Raw genomic sequence first — 20,064 nt, 5'->3', positions numbered from 1 at the left:
GATTAGTTATACCTGCAGAGACCAGGAGGGGGAGCTCATGGTCATGATGCTTCATTCTCAATGAAGCTGCCAGAGAGGAAACATCGTGTCCGAGCATCTTTATTGATTTTATTATTCCCCTTTTCAGGGTGTAACATGCCCACTCAGTGAAAATGCAGATCAGCTGTGAGACGTTGCTCTGTCAATTCCACGTGCTGACTTGACAGACGGGGCGGGGCCCAAGTGCAGGTTGACAGCCGGGATCAGAGCCCTGACGTAACACACAGCAGATGCACCAACCCCCAGCAAATTCACCAAGCAGCTCCACCTCAGCTTCACTTGAAAACACAGAGACAAAGACAGAAACCAGCAGACCAGGCAGGACCAGGGGCAAACCACAACAGATATATCTATATGAATTTGTAAAAAAAAATATATATATACAATCTTGTTTCACATTGTCATTATGGGGTATTATGTGCAGAATTTTTAAGAAAAAAAAAAAGAATTTCATCCATTTTGGAATAAGGCTGTAACATAACAAAATGTGGAAAAAGTGAAGCGCTGTGAATACTTTCCAGATGCGCTGTACAATAGAAAGTATACACAAAAATGGTTGGTAGACCTCTCCCTGGTTTCTCCTAATCAGAGGGGGATGGATAATTTATTTAGAATTTAATTTCTGTACCTCAAATTTTTGAATCTGCTCTCATCACTTCACTGTCATGTTGAAGCAATCTCTTCTTTGAAAAGCAGGATGCTATACAGGAAATTACATCTGGTCAAAAAGGAGTGGCAGCGAAGAGATGTGCCCCCCCAGAGACATTTAAGGCCTTTATTTCAACTTCCTTTGTTATCTACATCAGCACATAGCATAACAAGAAAATGGAAAATACACGTCTTTTGAAGGCTGTCTTTGATGCATTGCTTTGTTAATCTCTTCACTGGTTCACTGTGACATGCTTGATGAATAAGGAAAGAGTATCCCAACTGAGTGCTCTTTGTGAAAAGATCAAAAGAGAAAAAAGACATAAAAAAAAAAGCCTTTTCTAACCTTTTGCAATAAGAGGGACGATTCAGTACTACATTGAATTGACAAGATGACTTCTTTAAAAAAGCACAAACACACACATTTCAGACATTATTATACAAAAAACATGTGAAAGCTTTTGAAATACAGAAGATACCAATAGAAATCCAAGCCATCCATTACTGTGCAAACCCTGTCTGTGGGTTTCATTGTTGTTTTTGTTGTTATTATAATTATTCTTATATAGGACGGTTGGGAGACAAGGTCAGAGAAGTGAGATTGAGATGGTTTGGACATGTGCAGAGGAGGGACTCAGGGTATATAGAGAGAAGGATGCTGAGGATGGAGCCACCAGTCAGGCGGAGAAGAGGGAGGCCAAAGAGGAGGTTTATGGATGTGCTGAGGGAGGACATGCAGGTGGTTGGTGTGACAGAGGAAGATACAGAGGACAGGGTGAGATGTAGATGGATGACCTGCTGTGGTGACCCCTAATGGAAGCAGCTGAAAGAAGATGATGATGATTGTTATTGTTGTTATTACTACATTACTATTTGTGTACACAGTGCCTTCCTTTTTGCAGGCCAACAACAAGTGGACAAACTGTAAGGATTCTTTTAAATGTACTGTAAATTACGAGTTTTTTCAAGACTTTTTTTTTGACAAGCCAACACCTGTGTGCTCAGAAGTCATTTTATGGGTTAACAGAAGGCATAGAATCCAATCAATATCGACAGTTTGACCTTTACATTGGAGACCAAGTATTCAACACAGTCAAAACTATTCCATTTATTAAGCCTATTAGCTCAACCAATAATTTGCACCACTAAAACTGAAGAGGATTTGGAGTTCCACCACTTGGATTCAATCTTTCTTTTTTTTTTAATTTATTGACAAGATTAACAACTAATGGTACCCAACCAGTTAAATGGACTGCATTTATATAGCGCTTTTCCATCTGCATCAGACGCTCAAAGCGCTTTACTATTATGCCCCACATTCATCCCGATGTCAGGGTGCTGCCATACAAGGCGCTCACTGCACACCGGGAGCAATAGGGGATTAAAGACCTTGCCCAAGGGCTCTTAGTGATTTTCCAGTCAGGTGGGGATTTGAACCCATGATCTTCTGGACTCAAGTCCAACACCTTAACCACTAGACCATCATCTCCCCCAGCAATGATTCTACTGACGTTATTATTTGACTCGTGTTTATCATTAGTCAAAGCCTTACTGGATTTGTAACAGTAATACGCAAAGGCAACTAAATGCAGTTGTTGCATGATAGATGTGATAAAACTAGACACGAGAAAAGACTAAAAAGCGGCCGCAGAAAAGTGATGCACTCGGGTCCTCTATGACTTGATTGAGGTGAGTCAGAGTGTTTGTACTCGGCTGCTGCTGAAACTGAGGTGGGAGCGAAGTGATGAGTTCAGGGACCATTTCAGAATTCAGGCTCCAATGTGCAGCCCTGACACTAGATTGCTAAATGTTAAAAATACATTAATGTAAATTTTAAAAAGAAAATAGAGATGGTGTTGTGATTTATAATTACTGTATGATTAATAACCATTGTCTCGAATCGCATGGTTCTTTCTTTAAAAGAAGATAATTGATATTTTCCTTCCTCCTCCTTTAATGAGTCTTCATTCCAAAGTACAAATTCATAATTATCCAGCGCACCTTGGAAACATGAGAGGCAGCAGTGATTCTACTGATGTTATCATTTGTCATAATTATTTGTGTGCTGCACTCTTGTGAATTAATAATATAAAGCAGTAAGATGAACACCCAAATAGACAAACACGTGTGCGTGTGTGTGTAAGATGAAGCATTTTAAATGTAATAAATGGCCCAAACAGTTCCTGTGGAGACAGCAAAACAAGCCAGCACTCCTCTCTGCTCTGTGACAGTTGAAGAGAATCATCACTGCTAATGATACTCTGAGGTATTTCTGTCAGACCTAAGATTTGTTAAAAATCCACTCACCGAGTGAGTCCCACTCTGACTGAGTGCTTCCTCTGGTGTGACGCCTGGACGGTTTTTGATGTTTGTCACACTCAGGCTTTGACAGGTCTACTCGGGGAATAGATGTGTGCTTGAAGTTCCCAGAATACTGCTGTCATGACAGCTGGGTTATAATTTCTGTATTATGATCGCTGCTGTCCTATTTCAAGAAGACAACATACATTTGTAGACAAAATGTAGGACATTCTGCCTAAGAGGAAAAAGTGTCAGTTGGTTTTAAGAGGAGCTTTATGGGGTTAAAAAAAAAAACAGAAAAGGTACGACTTTCAAACTGCAACTGTTAATACACTAAGAAAGCCTGTTTTAGATTTTAACTTTATAAGTTAACTAATAAAGGATCATTATCGTTGTATGTATAATGAATCTTGGCAAGGACCCCAGTGCAGAGAACCCCATCAAAGGACAATTTTAACAGGTTTTATTGTCAAAAAACCAGGAATACTCATACCACAGAGTCCAAATGGGCAGGCAAAAAACAGGAATCTGGAATGGCAGCAACAGTTGATAGAGGGACTTCAACATCACTGCAACTAGAATGCTAGAAAGTAGGGTGGAACCTAATACAATCTGGCACATAGGAGACATTCTCACTGCATTCATGAAGGATGTGTTGTGTGGGCCGCCAGAAGAGGAGGTACTGCTGGTCCACCACCAGAGGGCGCCCTGCCTGAAGTGCGGGCTTCAGGCACGAGAGGGCGCTGCTGCCTCCAGGAACTGCTGAGGTGACAGCTGTCACCCATCAACCATGACAGCTGTCATTGATCATCTACATTACACCAGGAATAAAAGCAGGAAGACACCTCCACCACATCGCCGAGATATCAACTTCATTGAGAGGTAATATCCTCAGCCGTTTGTGTTACAATATCATCTGTATATTGTGAGTGTTTGCAGGAGGACCGGTACCTCTGTCGGTGGAAGCTGAGTGAGTGCTGGACGGCACTCTTTTCCCCTGACGAATCACTGCGGTACTCTGCAAGATATTGAGTGAGAGGTGGAGGTGGAATTCCCACCATAATTGTTACTGGGTGTACACACACCCACACTTGACTGTCTTTGTTTTCCGCCAGCAGTACCAGATCCGACACGCCGAGACGGTGGCCACCTGGGGACTTCGGGACTTGGCGGCTCCAGTATCCCTCGGGTTCGGTGGCGGTGGAAATCGTGTGGTTCCGGTTCATCTCCAGACGGGCGTCTCCTATCATCGAGCCTGCCCACACGACACCTTTCTTGATTGACTTGTATTCATTCTGTAATCTGCTGTGTTTGGTTGTGGCATTCACAACAGTAAAGTGTTCTAATTCAACTCCTTCTATTGTCCGTTCATTTACACCCCCTGTTGTGGGTCCGTGTCACTACACTTTCCCAACAGGATATCTCGGCCAGCGTCATGGACTCCGAGGGGCATCACCCGGCTGTTGAACGACCAATGGGAGAGCATGGAGCGCAGGCATCTGCAGGAGGCGTGATTGGTGAGCTACAGCACATTCTCACCGCCTTTACGGCTCGGTTGGATCAAATGACCGAGCAAAACATCTTCCTGAACCGCAGGGTGGAGGCTCTCTCCGCGCAGGTGGCGGCGAGCGCTCAGGGCGCTGCTGCAGCTCCTCCTCCTGCCGACCCTGTGCAGGATATGAATGTTCCAGTGGTGGTTCAACAACCCCTCCATCCCCTGAAGCATACATAAGCCCTCCTGAGCCGTACGGAGGTTGTGTGGAGACGTGCGCGCACTTTCTCATGCAGTGTTCGCTCGTCTTCGCACAACGTCCTGTCATGTACACGTCAGACGCTAGCAAAATAGCTTATGTGATTACTCTGCTTCGGGGAGAGGCACGCGCTTGGGCTACGGCGCTTTGGGAGCAAAATTCACGGCTCTTTCACACGTACACTGGGTTTGTGAGGGAGTTCAGAACAGTGTTTGATCACCCTAACAGGGGAGAGACCGCCTCAACTGTGCTGCTGTCAATGAGACAGGGATGCCGGAGCACAGCCGCTTATGCAGTCGACTTCCGCATCGCGGCTGCGAGGTCCGGCTGGAATAACGCTGCGCTCCGCGCCGCCTTCGTAAACAGACTGTCATCGGTCCTGAAGGAGCACTTGGTGGCCAAGGATGAACCACGGGAATTAGATGGGCTTATCAATCTTGTTATACGGTTAGACAATCGGTTGGAAGAACGCCGTCGGGAACGAGACGAAGGGCGTGGCCAGGCGCGCCGTCCCTCTTCCTTCCGGGTCCGAAAAAGGTCCGCCCTTCCCACGCTCCCTGGCCTCTACGTCCCGTGGGGCGACAGCTCCCCCTGCTGACGAAGCTATGGACAAGAGCAGGGCCACATTCAGACCACCGAATAGACAGAGGAGGCTTCCCCGCGGGGCGTGTTTTGTTTGTGGCTCAATGGAGCACCAATTGAGCAATTGCCCCGAACGGTTAAACACCAACGCCCGCCCCTAGAAACTGGGCTTAGGGTGGGCCAAGAAATTCACGTGGGACACACACACATTTCCACACGGCTCCCAGTTACAATCCTTAGCGGGGATTTAACCCTTCAGGCCCCAACACTAGTAGACACAGGGTCAGAAGGGAATCTGCTAGACAGCAGATGGGCCAGGGAGGTAGGGCTCCCTCTGGTGGTGCTTCCTTCACCATTGCAGGTGCGAGCACTAGATGGCACCCTACTCCCTTTAATCACACACAGGACACTACCAGTAACTCTGGTAGTGTCAGGGAATCATAGGGAGGAGATTGAGTTTTTTGTGACTCCTTCTACCTCCCATGTGATTCTGGGGTTCCCCTGGATGCTAAAACACAATCCCCGGATTGATTGGCCGTCCGGGGTGGTGGTACAGTGGAGCAAGACCTGCCATCGGGTGTGTTTGGGATCCTCGGTTCCTCCCAGTTCCCAGGCTAAGGAGCAGGTCAAAGTTCCCCCCAATCTATCGGCGGTGCCGGTTGAGTACCATGATCTTGCGGACGTTTTTAGCAAGAATCGGGCACTCACCCTTCCCCCGCACCGTCCGTACGATTGTGCCATCGATTTGTTGCCAGGCGTGGAGTTCCCGTCCAGCAGGCTGTACAACCTCTCCCGACCTGAGCGCGAATCGATGGAGACCTACATCCGGGACTCCTTAGCTGCCGGGCTGATCCGTAACTCCACCTCTCCGATGGGAGCAGGTTTCTTTTTTGTGGGCAAAAAAGATGGCAGTCTTCGTCCATGCATTGATTACCGGGGGCTGAACGAGATCACGGTTCGCAACCGATACCCGTTGCCTTTGTTGGATTCGGTGTTCACCCCCCTGCATGGAGCCAAAATCTTCACAAAGTTGGATCTTAGGAACGCATACCACCTAGTTCGGATCCGGAAGGGAGACGAATGGAAGACGGCATTCAACACCCCGTTAGGTCATTTTGAGTACCTGGTCATGCCGTTCGGCCTGACTAACGCCCCCGCGACATTCCAAGCTTTGGTTAATGACGTCTTGCGGGACTTCCTGCACCGATTCGTCTTCGTATATCTGGACGATATACTCATCTTTTCTCCGGATCCTGAGACCCATGTACGGCATGTACGTCAGGTCCTGCAGCGGTTGTTGGAGAACCGGCTGTTTGTGAAGGGCGAGAAGTGTGAGTTTCACCGCAGCTCTTTGTCCTTCCTGGGGTTTATCATCTCCTCCAACTCCGTCGCTCCGGATCCGGCCAAGGTCGCAGCGGTGAGAGACTGGCCCCAACCTATGAGCCGTAGGAAGCTGCAACAGTTCCTCGGCTTCGCAAATTTTTACAGGAGGTTCATTAAGGGGTATAGTCAGGTAGTTAGCCCCCTGACAGCCCTGACCTCACCAAAAGTTCCCTTCACCTGGTCGGATCGGTGCGATGCCGCGTTCAGGGAGTTGAAACAGTGCTTCTCGACTGCACCTGTCTTGGTGCAGCCCGATCTTAGTCGCCAGTTTGTGGTTGAAGTGGACGCCTCTGACTCAGGGATAGGAGCCGTGCTATCCCAGAGCGGAGAGACCGATAAGGTTCTTCACCCGTGTGCCTATTTTTCCCGCAGGTTGACCCCAGCAGAGCGGAACTATGACGTGGGCAATCGAGAGCTCCTTGCGGGGAAAGAGGCTCTTGAGGAGTGGAGACACCTGCTGGAGGGAGCGTCAGTGCCTTTCACGGTTTTTACTGACCACCGGAACCTGGAGTATATCAGGTCCGCCAAGCGACTGAACCTCAGGCAAGCCCGCTGGTCACTGTTTTTCGGCCGTTTTGACTTCCGGATCACCTACCGCCCCGGGACCAAAAACCAGAGATCGGATGCCCTGTCCCGGGTGCACGAACAAGAAGTCAAGACCGAGCTGTTGGATCCACCGGAACCCATCTTACCGGAGTCCACTATCGTGGCTACCCTAACCTGGGACGTGGAGAAGACCGTCCGGGAGGCCCTGGCACGGAGCCCGGATCCCGGAACAGGACCGAAAAACAGACTGTACGTCCCACCAGAGGCCAGAGCTGCCGTCCTGGACTTCTGTCACGGGTCCAAACTCTTCTGCCACCCAGGGGTGCGTAGGACCGTGGCAGTGGTCCGGCAGCGCTTCTGGTGGGCGTCGCCCCTGGTCCCACATCGGTCTGGATTTTGTCACGGGCCTCCCGCCGTCCCGGGGGCACACCACCATTCTCACGATAGTGGACCGATTTTCCAAGGCGGCCCACTTCGTGGCCCTCCCGAAGCTCCCGTCGGCCCAGGAGACGGCGGATCTCCTGGTCCACCATGTCGTCTGGCTGCATGGGATACCTACAGACATCGTTTCAGATCGTGGTCCCCAGTTCTCCTCGCAGGTGTGGAGAAGTTTCTGCCGGGAACTGGGGGCCACCGTGAGCCTCTCCTCTGGGTATCACCCTCAGACTAACGGACAGGCCGAACGGGCCAATCAAGAGCTGGAGCAAGCCCTTCGTTGTACTACCTCCGCACACCCGACGGCTTGGAGTGAACATCTGGCCTGGATCGAGTACGCGCATAACAGCCAAGTGTCCTCTGCCACCAGCCTCTCCCCGTTTGAGGTGTGTCTGGGGTACCAACCCCCTTTGTTTCCTTTGGTGGAGGGAGAGGTCGGTGTGCCCTCAGTCCAGGCCCACCTGCGGAGATGCCGTCGGGTGTGGCGCACCGCCCGTTCGGCCTTGTTGAGGGCCCGGACGAGGGCAAAAGCCCATGCAGACCGTCGACGGTCCCCGGCCCCCGCATACCAGCCCGGGCAGGAGGTATGGCTGTCAACCAAGGACATACCACTCCAGGTCGAGTCGCCGAAGTTGAAGGAACGCTACATCGGACCATTCACCATCCTCAAGGTCCTCAGTCCTACCGCAGTGAGGCCGCGACGCTCCGCCACAGGAAAAACACCTCTGTTGAAAGCCTTAAGGACAAGTTGGAACATGTCCTGCCTGTTAAACAATTTCTCATATACTCACTCCACTGAAAGCCATCAAAAGCCGCCTGGATTTTACAAATGGTTATCAACACGGAGGTGTTTTTCCTGTGCCGCCGCACCGCGTCGGCTGCGTCCCGACGCGCAGATCCGTCCGCACGTCTTTCATTAAAAAAATCTCCTTTAACAGTGGAATATCCGGATAAAATGCTGAAACCGACTTCTTCTGAAACTTCTCTGTTCTCTCACGACGTCCTGGATCAATAGAGCCTGAAATGTGGAGGTTTTCAGCTTGAACAGGCTGACGACGGCGGCTGAGAGCGCTGAGCGACGTCTCGCACCGTGGGAAGTCCTTAAAGCGACAGAATCACCTCAAAATCTCTCATCAGCCGTTAAAATTTTCACTGAAAACCAGCTTAATTTTTCGAACCATGTCCACTTCGATGTGTCTCACAGGTTTAGAAAAAATTTTGATCAAACAACGCGCCAGTCTCTCAGCAACTTCTCAGACAAAGGAATTCCGACGAGGGGCTGGACGACTCCTCCCACAAGGAGTGCTCACAGGCGAATGACGTCACCGACAGGCGTGGAAAAACTCACGCATGCGCACGAGGGTTCAAGCATGTCTGACGTAAAAACATATGAATGAAATCCATATAGTTTTTGAAAAAAATAAAAGGACCTATACTTTATTGACAGCCCTCGTATATATATTCATTTGATTAATTTTTTTTTTCCATTTGGTGATTACTTTTCTGAAACATGTTTCGAGTTTCAATAAGGTGACTTTAAAGTTAACACAGTTTTCAAGTATTGAAATCCAGCCACCATAAATAATGAGGGCTTGAATTGACGGTAAGTAACACAATACGGGGGGGATTGGAGTGAAATTTTCTTGGATCAAAAGCGTCATTTAAAAATAAATACATAACAAAAAGTGGAATGTTGGCTTGGGAGCACATCCCGCCTAGTCCTTTCTGTCTGGAGTTTGCATGTTCTCCCAATTTCTGTTGGGGGGGGGGGTCCTCCCACAATAATAATAATAAAAGCTTGTTTTTTTCACTCAGAAATTCAATGTAATTTTAACTGCAAATATTGCTTTGGTTTTGTCAGCAAATATTACTCACTTGTCATTCATAAATAATTTACATGTGTGCCATATCTAATAAAAGAGTGCCACCGGAATGATGTTTTATTATGTATTACTATGTAGTGCCTCATCATCTTAGAACAGATTCACAAAGTGCTGTCGTGCCTCACATTCACACCAGGAGTTTCCTTCCCGTCTCTTGCTCAAGGACATACAAGCGTGATCTAACTCACTAACCCTTGAATTATGGGTAATTGGCTCCACCATCTCAGCCAAAGGAAACAAAGTTCAAATGTGACATGATGCAGATAACAAGTATAAACAATTTTTGATAAAACTGGAGTGTCATTGCCAAACTTAAATTTCTTGGAGTGTGTACACAGTGGGAATGTGGGCCAAGCACTTGTCCTCCACCTGAAGGGATGACGGGTCATTTCCTGGTTGTGTGCTGAAGCATCAAGTGATAAAAGAGAAGCGTTTGTGAAAGTGGGGCATTGCTGTGCAGCGCCCCAAAAAATGATATGGCACAATATTAACATAGAAGTTAATTTCACGCCACTTTTTTCAGTGAAGTATAGTAATTGTGAGAATAGTGATACTTTTTAAACTGTCGAGAGCTACGTCAAGTGACAAGTTCCACAATGGATGTGCTAATTTCACAGGTTGTCAGCTATCCAGTAATGGTGACATCGGTCAACATGATATCAGTGTCATTCCAATGTCAATCTCCCGATGTTGTAGCAATGTCAGAATATGACCTTGATATGACGTCATTCCTCACATGTATTTTGATCCATTTTTAATTTCTGTCAGAAACCCATTTGCTGCACTGGTGTTTTAATTCTTGTGCAAATCTCAGAGAGGTGGCACCACCACGAGAAGTCACCAACATGGTGAAGTGCCAATCTCATCCTGTTCTTGTCATTGTCAGGGAAAGTGAAGTTTGCTTTCTTCACGTCCTGCTTATTGTCCTTTAAAACACTTTGTGCTATTTGTTCCAGAGTAATATATATAAGATATCTGAAATTTGGTTTGGGTTTATGAAGTTCCACACGGGTTGAAGGTAGCAGACACGGAATATTTGGAATATTTGTTTTAGTGTTCAGGGGTCTCATGCATGCAGTCTCTTGGGGCTCCTTCACACATTGTACAATTAAGTACAAATCTGGGTGACTCACGGCGGGACAGCTCGTATGAGCAAACCATGAAAACATCGAGCCGACGGGCAGGTGTGCACGATCCTGGTGCGACGGTGTCGTGTCTGCAGGAACACAGAGCGAGCAGCTGGGACGAGGTGCACCACATTGCACCGCTGTTGTGGAGGAAAATAAAACAAAAAACAGCTGTATAAGTAGTGAATATCACTGGGTTTATAGAAATAATACATAAATGGGGACTCAATACAGAACCCCATGGTTAACCCTGGTTAAATAAAAAGAAAAAATACCACTCACGGGATTCAAACTTGTAACTTCTGATTACCACATGGATACTTTACCACTGCGCTACCATCGCTGGTCTGTAATCAGAGTGAAAAAATGACTGAAATCAACAAGGACATGGACGATGTGGGCTGTGTGCGGCTGCTGCACAGACAAATCCTGAGAACACCCACGAAATCAACTCTTTACTAATCATAATAATTTTCCTTTCACCATTCTACTCCTGCTGGAAGCTCTTGTTTACAACAGCATTCCCTCAACAGAGGCACACTGAGAGCAGTCATAAGGCCAGCTCCCTAACAATTTCAACACTCCGGTCAGGCAGAGGTCTTGAAAAATAAAGTCATACTAACTTATGGTTTTTTGAAAATACTGATAGAATAACTCCATTAATGTCAATTCTGTCATTGTACAAAGTTAAAATATAACATATATCTTTTAATGTTGAATAATGCACTAATTCTGAGGTTTTGTAACAAACACAGACCACAAAGCATTCTGGGTAAAAGTGCTAAACAGTGATTGGTTCAGTAATCCATTATGTAAACCAACACGTTAATGTGACGTGTGTCGTGTGCTGGTTTAAAGATAAATGTGCTTTTGTAAAATATTCCATTTTTTTTTTTGTAAAAACAGGCATTTTACGGAGCCCTGGAAGTGTCATCGCAATTGCATGTTTTAAACTTTTATGATGTTGTAAACGTGCACTCACTAAGTAAGTAAGTAAGTAAATTATTTATATAGTGCCTTTCACAGACATAAGGCCATGTACACATGTTGTCGGGTATTTGTAAAACCGAATATCTTACCCTTTCAGTTTGGGGAAAAAAACTTCATCCACACTACGTTGTTTAAAAAAAAAAAAATCCATCCACATCGAACCGTATAATGTGTTGTAATTAGTCTGCCAAACCTTTGGGTGGCGGTACTGATTAAAATTCTATCCAATCAGGCGCTTTATTCTCTTGTCGTCACTTCCACAAAAACTAAAACATGGCACCAACCTCGTTCGTGTGGACCGATAAGGAGTCGGAATTACTTCTAACCGTAGTTTTAGAATACAAAGATAACAAATATATGCACACAAAAAGCGCCTGGACAATGGACAATACCAGCACTTTGAGAGCAGCCATGTACCCAGACGTTTAATACTGCCATGAACACTCGTCGCCTAGTAGATGGCAGTAGCGGCCTTGAAAAAATGTCAACAAAATTCCAGATAATCCTGTGTCTGCTACATTTAAGATGCGTGGAATTTAACAAATACAAATACACTAACGTCTATAAACCCAGAGAATACGAGGTCTGTCCATAAAGTATAGATCCTTTTTATTTTTTTCAAAAACTATATGGATTTCATTCATATGTTTTTACGTCAGACATGCTTGAACCCTCGTGCGCATGCGTGAGTTTTTCCATGCCTGTCGGTGACGTCATTTGCCTGTGAGCACTCCTTGTAGGAGGAGTCGTGCAGCCCCTCGTCGGAATCCTTTGTCTGAGAAGTTGCTGAGAGACTGGCGCTTTGTTGATCAAATTTTTTCTAAGCCTGTGAGACACATCGAAAGTGGACACGGTTCGAAAAATTAAGCTGGTTTTCGGTGAAAATTTAACGGCTGATGAGAGATTTGAGGTGATACTGTCGCTTTAAGGACTTCCCATGGAGCGAGACGTCGTGCAGCACTCCCAGGCGCCGGTTGTCAGCCTGTTTCAAGCTGAAACCTCCACATTTCAGGCTCTATTGACTCCAGGACGTCGTGAGAGAACAGAGACGTTTCAGAAGAAGTCGGTTTCAGCATTTTATCCGGATATTCCATGTTAAAGGAGATTTTTTTTAATGAAGACGTGCGGGCGGATTGCCTAGCTTCGGCTCACAGCCGCCATGACGCTCCGCGACAGGAAAAACACCTCCGTTGGAAGCCTTAAGGACAAGTTGGAACATGTCTGCTCTCATATACTCACTCCACTGAAAGCAATCAAAAGCCGCCTGGATTTACAAATGGTTATCAACACGGAGGTGTTTTTCCTGTGCCGCCGCACCGCGCCCGCTGCGTCACCGACGCAGCGGACCTGTCCGCACGTCTTTCATTAAAAAAAATCTCCTGTAACAGTGGAATATCCGGATGAAATGCTGAAACCGACTTCTTCTGAAACTTCTCTGTTCTCTCACAATGTCCTGGATCAATAGAGCCTGAAATGTGGAGGTTTTCAGCTTGAAACAGGCTGACGACGGCGCCTGAGAGCGCTGCACGACGTCTCGCTCCGTGGGAAGTCCTTAAAGCGACAGTATCACCTCAAAATCTCTCATCAGCCGTTAAAATTTTCACCGAAAACCTGCTTAATTTTTCGAACCGTGTCCACTTCGATGTGTCTCACAGGTTTAGAAAAAATTTTGATCAAACAAAGCGCCAGTCTCTCAGCAACTTCTCAGACAAAGGAATTCCGACGAGGGGCTGGACGACTCCTCCCACAAGGAGTGCTCACAGGCGAATGACGTCACCGACAGGCGTGGAATAACTCACGCATGCGCACAAGGGTTCAAGCATGTCTGACGTAAAAACATATGAATGAAATCCATATAGTTTTTGAAAAAAATAAAAAGGACCTATACTTTATGGACAGAGCTCGTATATTCACGAAAGTTTTAGGTACTAGAGGTTAATGCTGTTATCTGTGGACCCTGAACAGAGTGTCTGAAATGCATTTGTCCTGTCGTGAACGTCTGAGATTACCTTATGCTACCCATAATGCATTGCTGCCTGGCACAGCATGTGCTCACAAAACCTTAAAAATTAGCACATTACTTTAAAACAAAAACATATATCTGATATTTTCACTTTATAAACTTCAGACATGACAATAATTTTAAATAACTTGTCTAAATGATGGTTAAAATTTGAACCATAAGTTAACATGTATGCCTCTGGATGACTTGGTGACATTGCGATTATATTAGTATAGTGTTAAAGGAAATGACTTTTTTTTTTTGGTCACCAGTTCTCCTTTGCTTACAGACGATAGAGTGGTTTCTGTTTGCAGAGGGTAGAACAACATGCCAATTAGGAAACTTTTAACAGGTAGGTCTCAACAGTTTTAAAAATGTTTTTCACTGGTCAGCTTAGTTTAGTACGTTATCGGTCTAAAAGTTATCGGACGGTAATTCATCGGAAGATAATTACTCCGGTGATGGTTTTTTAAATTTATCTAAAAAGATAATCCGATAATGAAAACATTATCAATGATAATTATCGGATTATCGGAAGTGCGCCCCACCACTGGGGTGGGGCCACGACAGACGCGCACAAATGCAAGACCAGTGGTGGGCATTGCGAACCAAAAAGTTCGATAACCATTAATCCGATAACTGAATAGTTATCTTGTATGACACTAAACCGATAAACTGCTAAAAAAAATGTATCTTTATTACAGATAACCAATTACTTTTAGTACTGATTCGGACGCGACCACATCAGATTACACTGTTGGCTTCTGATAAACCAGTTTCACTTTCACTTTTCACTGCTGGGTAAATTCAAGGATCACAAACACATAAGAATGCACAAAAATGAAAGAATAAAAAATAAAACCCCAAACACTGTCATCATCTTTCAAAAGCAGTAAAACACAGTATTAGAAGTCACAGTTTATCTCGGTATTAGATACACCATCACTTACAAATTAGTAAGCTGCTGCTTTTTTCACATGCTTTGAACCCTGCCGCTTAAACAATAGAAATATGTCCATAATGCATTGATTGGCAGAGTAAAAGGACCATAGTAAATATAAATTCTGACCTGTTAGTTTCAGTGGGATTCATCTGAATAAATAATATAGCATCACATAAAGCATCCTTTAAAAAAAAAAAAATCCAAAACAGTGTCTAAACGTGAAGAAAAGTCCCTCTGTACACATAGCTGTGCCATGAGAGCTCCTCTCTCCCACCAAGTCTTGGCCACTAAATTACAGCCACAAAGAAATAAATAATGTTAAAATTAGGTCCGTTTTGTTTTTGTGTCAAGCCTCACTCACTTTAATGTCCAAAGTGAAACTGAATACACTACCCACAATGCTCCCTGGGTTGACCTGCCAATTATGTTTTACACTTAATGTGACATCATCAGCAAGCAACAGGCAGCCAGTCTGCTACAAACACACAACAGATGGGACTAAAATGTTTTTGGACTGTTAAACTTTGCTCACTTTACCAGCAAAAAAAATGTTATCAGACTGAAAGTTATTGGAAGATAATTGGTCCGACGATGGTTTTAAACTTATCTGAAAAGCTAATCTGCTAGCAAAAACATTAGCTTTGATAATTATCTTTTATTGGATTAGCTTGAACTGTGCCCACACTGTGCAAAACACATGCACCATGTGTGTGGTCTTTTTGGCAACTCCACAGTCGTGGAGCGCTTAGACAAATTTCACATCCAGCTCGACGGTGATCGTCTGCTGACTCTTTTCGTGGATGATAGTACGATATGGCCACGCATTTTCTAAGTGCCAAACAAGCGGGCGTTAGATGTTCATGTGTGTCAGCTGGAATTTGGTCGACACCTGCCACGAGAGGGTTCGATGGGCTCTCACAGGGCACACTCTTTAGCTGCTGGTGTGTGCAATTAGTTGTATTAACAGGTGTACTAGGCGTTGGAAGCAGCTACGATTTTACACGTTTGGCATATGACTCCTGCTTCATGTGCACTGCATGCGCAATTTGACCAAATTCGCACTATGTGTGAAGAGGCCCTTATAAATGTTAAGAAAAGGCATAAAAATGGACATTTTGGTAGCATAATGTTCATTTGCAATTGTCCATGTCTCCATGTTGTTTTGATTGCAGTGCCTCCCTGCGTGCAAGGGATTATGGGATTCGTCAGTAGGGTGAATTAGGAAGCGTATTTATTTATTTATGTATTTACACAAAGCACCAGATGTGTTACTTGTTGATTTTAACATATTATAATAAGTTGAAAATTATATTGAATATCTACGGCGGTGGTGGAAAAATGGTTAGTGCGCCTGGTTTCAGTGTGGAAAGTTCCTGGTTCAAACCCCACTCCTGCTACATTACTCCATGTAATGTGGACTTGTGGCAGAAGGGCATCCGGTGTAAAACTAATGTCAAATCAACATGTACATCCACCTTGTATCTGCTGGGGTGACACCGAGTGAAAACAAGGGAGCAGCTGAAGGGACTTACTTTTATCTACAGTGAAGAAGAAGAAGTATCACAACTGGTAAATGGGTGTGGCAGGATGCAAATGCTGGACTCGGACTCAAGGCTCAGTAGGCAAAGCAGTTTACTTGGGCGAAAAGCAGGGTCTGGTACACAGGTAGGCAGTCCAACAAGGCAAACAAAAGCAAGAACATCAAGCAGGTGCGTGGTCGAAAATACAAGCAAGGGGTCAAAGAACAAGGGTAGCAAGCAGGTCGAGAACAAGAAATAGAAGGCGTGAGAGAAGGCATAGAGCACATCAATCTGGCGAGGTAACAGGGCAAAAAGAGGATCTTAAATGCACCAAAGTGATGAGGTGTAGATTGGGAGCAAGTGTGCATGGAACACACCAGAATGAGGGTGTGGCCAGGGAGAGGGAAACGCCCACCACCAAGAGACAGGAGATACAAATAAGAGAGACAGGGACAGTAAAACCCAAGCAGGGAAAAACCCAACAAGAGAATAAGTCTACAAAGAAACAAACATAGCAAAAGCATGAAAACAAAACCAGGCAGAACCTCACATCCTGATAAGAAGGGCCTTTATTGTCAGTGTGCACACATACAGCGACATGTGTCCTCTGCACGTCACCGATCTTAATTACAGTTAGACACAATCCAGCCACAGGGAGCAGTGGGCAGCCACAGTCCAGTGCTTGCAGCCCAACTCAAGATGTAGAGACACTTCTTTGGTTAGGGGATGCCAAGAAAGGAGATGACCCTCAATAAGTATGTTTTTGATTCTGGAAGGAAACCAGAGGAAACCCATACAGACATGGGGAGAACATGCAATTTCCACACAGAAAAGACCAGGTGGGAAGCGATTCCAGGACTGTCTTGTTGTGGCGAAGATGGCGACTTTCTGCATGAAACTGAAAGCTTTTCAGGAAGACCCTGGGGCTTGAAATGTCATAAGCAATGTAAATTAGCATCATACACAAGAGCTTTTTTGAAGGAGGAGGGGTGGTGGTGCATATTTCTCTTACTTCATTTTTTGACTATATATTTAAACTATGTATTGTCATGAATTTACACCTGTGGCTGTTAAGCTTACATTAAATAGTAGTTTAAATATACAGTACGAGAAGTATACTTTCAAGTAAGAGAATAAATCATGCAAAAATATCATTAAATGCAGCTCTTTTTCCAGCACTGTTCAGAATTGCAGTTGCATCTCACACACACAGTGCATGCTGCCCTTCCTGCCCTGTGTTTAGCCCCAACCTGAACTCTTTAAAATCAACCCCGAGGGTGACAAAGAGCTGAGATTTTTCCTGACAGCTCCAACTGTGCTGGCAGTTGGAAACGTTCCAGAAACATGGGACCCATCATTTTTTTTTTTTTCCCCCTTGGTGAGAGTAGTGAGAGGCTTGCATCTCCTCGGGGTTTTGCAGCCTGCAGCGACAGATGTGAAGCACAGCCACCAGCCCAGTGGCTTATGGGTCAGAAACATCTGTGCTCCTGAACATGTCGCATCCTCCTGCACTGACCTCGCAAACTCATGTCACCTATCTTACAAAAAGCGTTCATCCTCACTTCGCCATCTTCCTCCCCTCCGAGGCAATTTTCTGCATTCTTCCTTCATCGTAGGCCCTGTGCAGTGCATTCCTCTCATCAGCCCCCACGGGCATGACAATCCTCATTATGTTTTCATGTCATGCTCTCTCTTCTCTCTTTTCCTCTCTCACTCGTATGCCCTTTTCCTTTGTTCTTCTTGGTCCCATGACACCCTCACACACCCCCCACCACCCCACCGATACCCATTTTCCCTCCCGCCTCACAAATCTAAAGACTGATTTCCAGTATGTTTCACACGTGAAGATGCAGGAATAGATTAATATGTGCTGCCCAGTGCTGAACTTGGGGTATTTAGTGCTGACCACCTCCAAAGACTGATTGAGGAGCAGAGTAACCACATTACCACATCAGCAGGTGAACGCTCTGAGCTCATAATGGCGAGCAGTCTGTACACAAAAGCCATCTGTCAGCAAGAAGACTGCCAAATGCAGTACGAGAGGTCAACTTTATCAAGAACTTTTAAAAGATTCTCTTTTCTTGCGATTCCATTAAACCCTAATTCGTCATCATGCATTCAACTTTAACATCCCACAGTCCTCTTTCTTAAAAGGTTTCTAGGCATATTAGGTATCCATGAAATACAGTGTTTGCTCCCAGAAATATAATGATATATGTCATTTGTTTACTCCATTTGAGGAGGTGATGGTCTAGTGGTTAAAGTGGCGGGCATCAGACCAGAGGATCCTCAGTTCAAACCCCTGCCAGACCACAAAATCACTAAGGGTCATCAGGCAAGGCCCTTAATCCCCCAGTTGCTCCCAGTGTGCAGTTGAGTGCCTGCCATGGCAGCACCCTGACATTAGTGTGTGTGAAACCTAGTCATCAGTGTAAAGCCCTTTGACCGTCTGATTCAAATGAGGAAAAGCACTACATAAATGCAGTCCAATTGTTCCTGCACACAAGTGGAAAAGGTTTTGCACCAGGTGTGTTCAATGGCACCAATGAGAACATAACACCTTCACCATCTGATGGTAGTAGTAATCTAATTGTCTTGCCACTGGTTATAGCCTGCATTTTGTAATCTTTTAATGCTTGCTAGATCAGATAAAATCATAATACAACAAATGTATGCTGTTGACAATACTGGAAGAGCTGTTTCATAGGCAAGGTCATTTTTTTTTTTGAGTGATTACCGGTAAATTTATTATATAATTTAGTCTACTGCGAGCCAGCTAGAAAACCGCCTGTTGTATATTATAAAACCACAACTAATAAATAAATCAAAGGTCTATATACCCAGAGTCGATTGTGTACTTACACACCTATTATCTTGGCAGCATAATCTGAATGTTTACTAAGCTACAGCAACGTCTTCAGTGCATACCCACATTCATATTCCCCTCCAAACGCTACCCTAGTGGTATCGAATGGCTTCTGTAGTATCTTAACAATCGATCTTGGATATTTTTACTTTTTTATAGCCCTTTCAATCTATGTTTTACAACCACTACAGTCCATCTTCCTTCTTCTTTGCAAGTTTGTGTATATGCACAAGATTGTACCTCTCATCACATGGTCTTGTTATGGTCCACAAACATGTGAACTGCACTGACTAACATACAGAACAAAAACAGTATGAAAAACAGGCACATAAAAGCTACTAAGATGGTAATTCAGGATAATTTGCTGGGGAAATGTTTGTATTCAATTTCAATTCAATTATTTATGCATACATAAATACATCTTCAATGGCTTATCCATGATCGGGTCACAGGGGCAAGAGCTCCAGTAGGGGATCTCAAACTTCCCTTTCCTGGTCCACATTAATCACCTCTGACTGGTGGCTACCAAGGTGTTCCCAGGCCAGTGTGGAGATATAATCTCTCCACCTAGTCCTGGGTCTTCCCCAGGGTCTCCTCCCAGCTGGACACGCCTGGAACACCTCTCAGGGACATCCTTACCAGATGGCTCTCAATGATAAGGAGCAGCCACCTCAATTACAGGGTGAGCCCTGTTAACTTGCGTGAGTTGGGGTCCACAAAATTGGACCGTGAGTTATCTGAAACCATGAGTTAATGAAGTTCACCAAAATAAATAAATAAATAAATACAGTAAATTATACAGTTGTCTAAATTTTCAGGGTCCAAACATCGGCCACGAGTAAAGCAGAATAGTGACTTACGCATGTGTGAGTTAACGGGCTTCACCTGTATTTATATAGTGCCAAATCACAACATAAGTCATTCCAAGGCACTTCACAAGGGTAAGCTCTAACTTTACCAACTCCCTGAGCATACACGTAGACAACTGTGGTAAGAAAAACACCCTCGAGTGTAATTTGAGGAAGAAACCTCAAGCAGACTAGACTCG

The 20,064-nt window shown here is 45.1% G+C and overlaps 1 protein-coding gene across 2 annotated transcripts in view; it reads left to right on the top strand.

Annotated features, from left to right (window-relative positions):
* LOC117512684 (acid-sensing ion channel 1-like) overlaps positions 1 to 20,064 on the top strand; it is a 144,118-nt gene that overhangs the window by 49,082 nt on the left and 74,972 nt on the right. The gene's annotated exons all lie outside the window — the stretch shown is intronic.

The sequence above is a fragment of the Thalassophryne amazonica genome, chromosome 6, assembly GCF_902500255.1.
Source record: "Thalassophryne amazonica chromosome 6, fThaAma1.1, whole genome shotgun sequence".
Taxonomy (NCBI): Eukaryota; Metazoa; Chordata; class Actinopteri; order Batrachoidiformes; family Batrachoididae; genus Thalassophryne; species Thalassophryne amazonica.
Note: the sequence above shows the minus strand (reverse complement) of the source record. Positions and strands in the feature narration are given on the sequence as shown.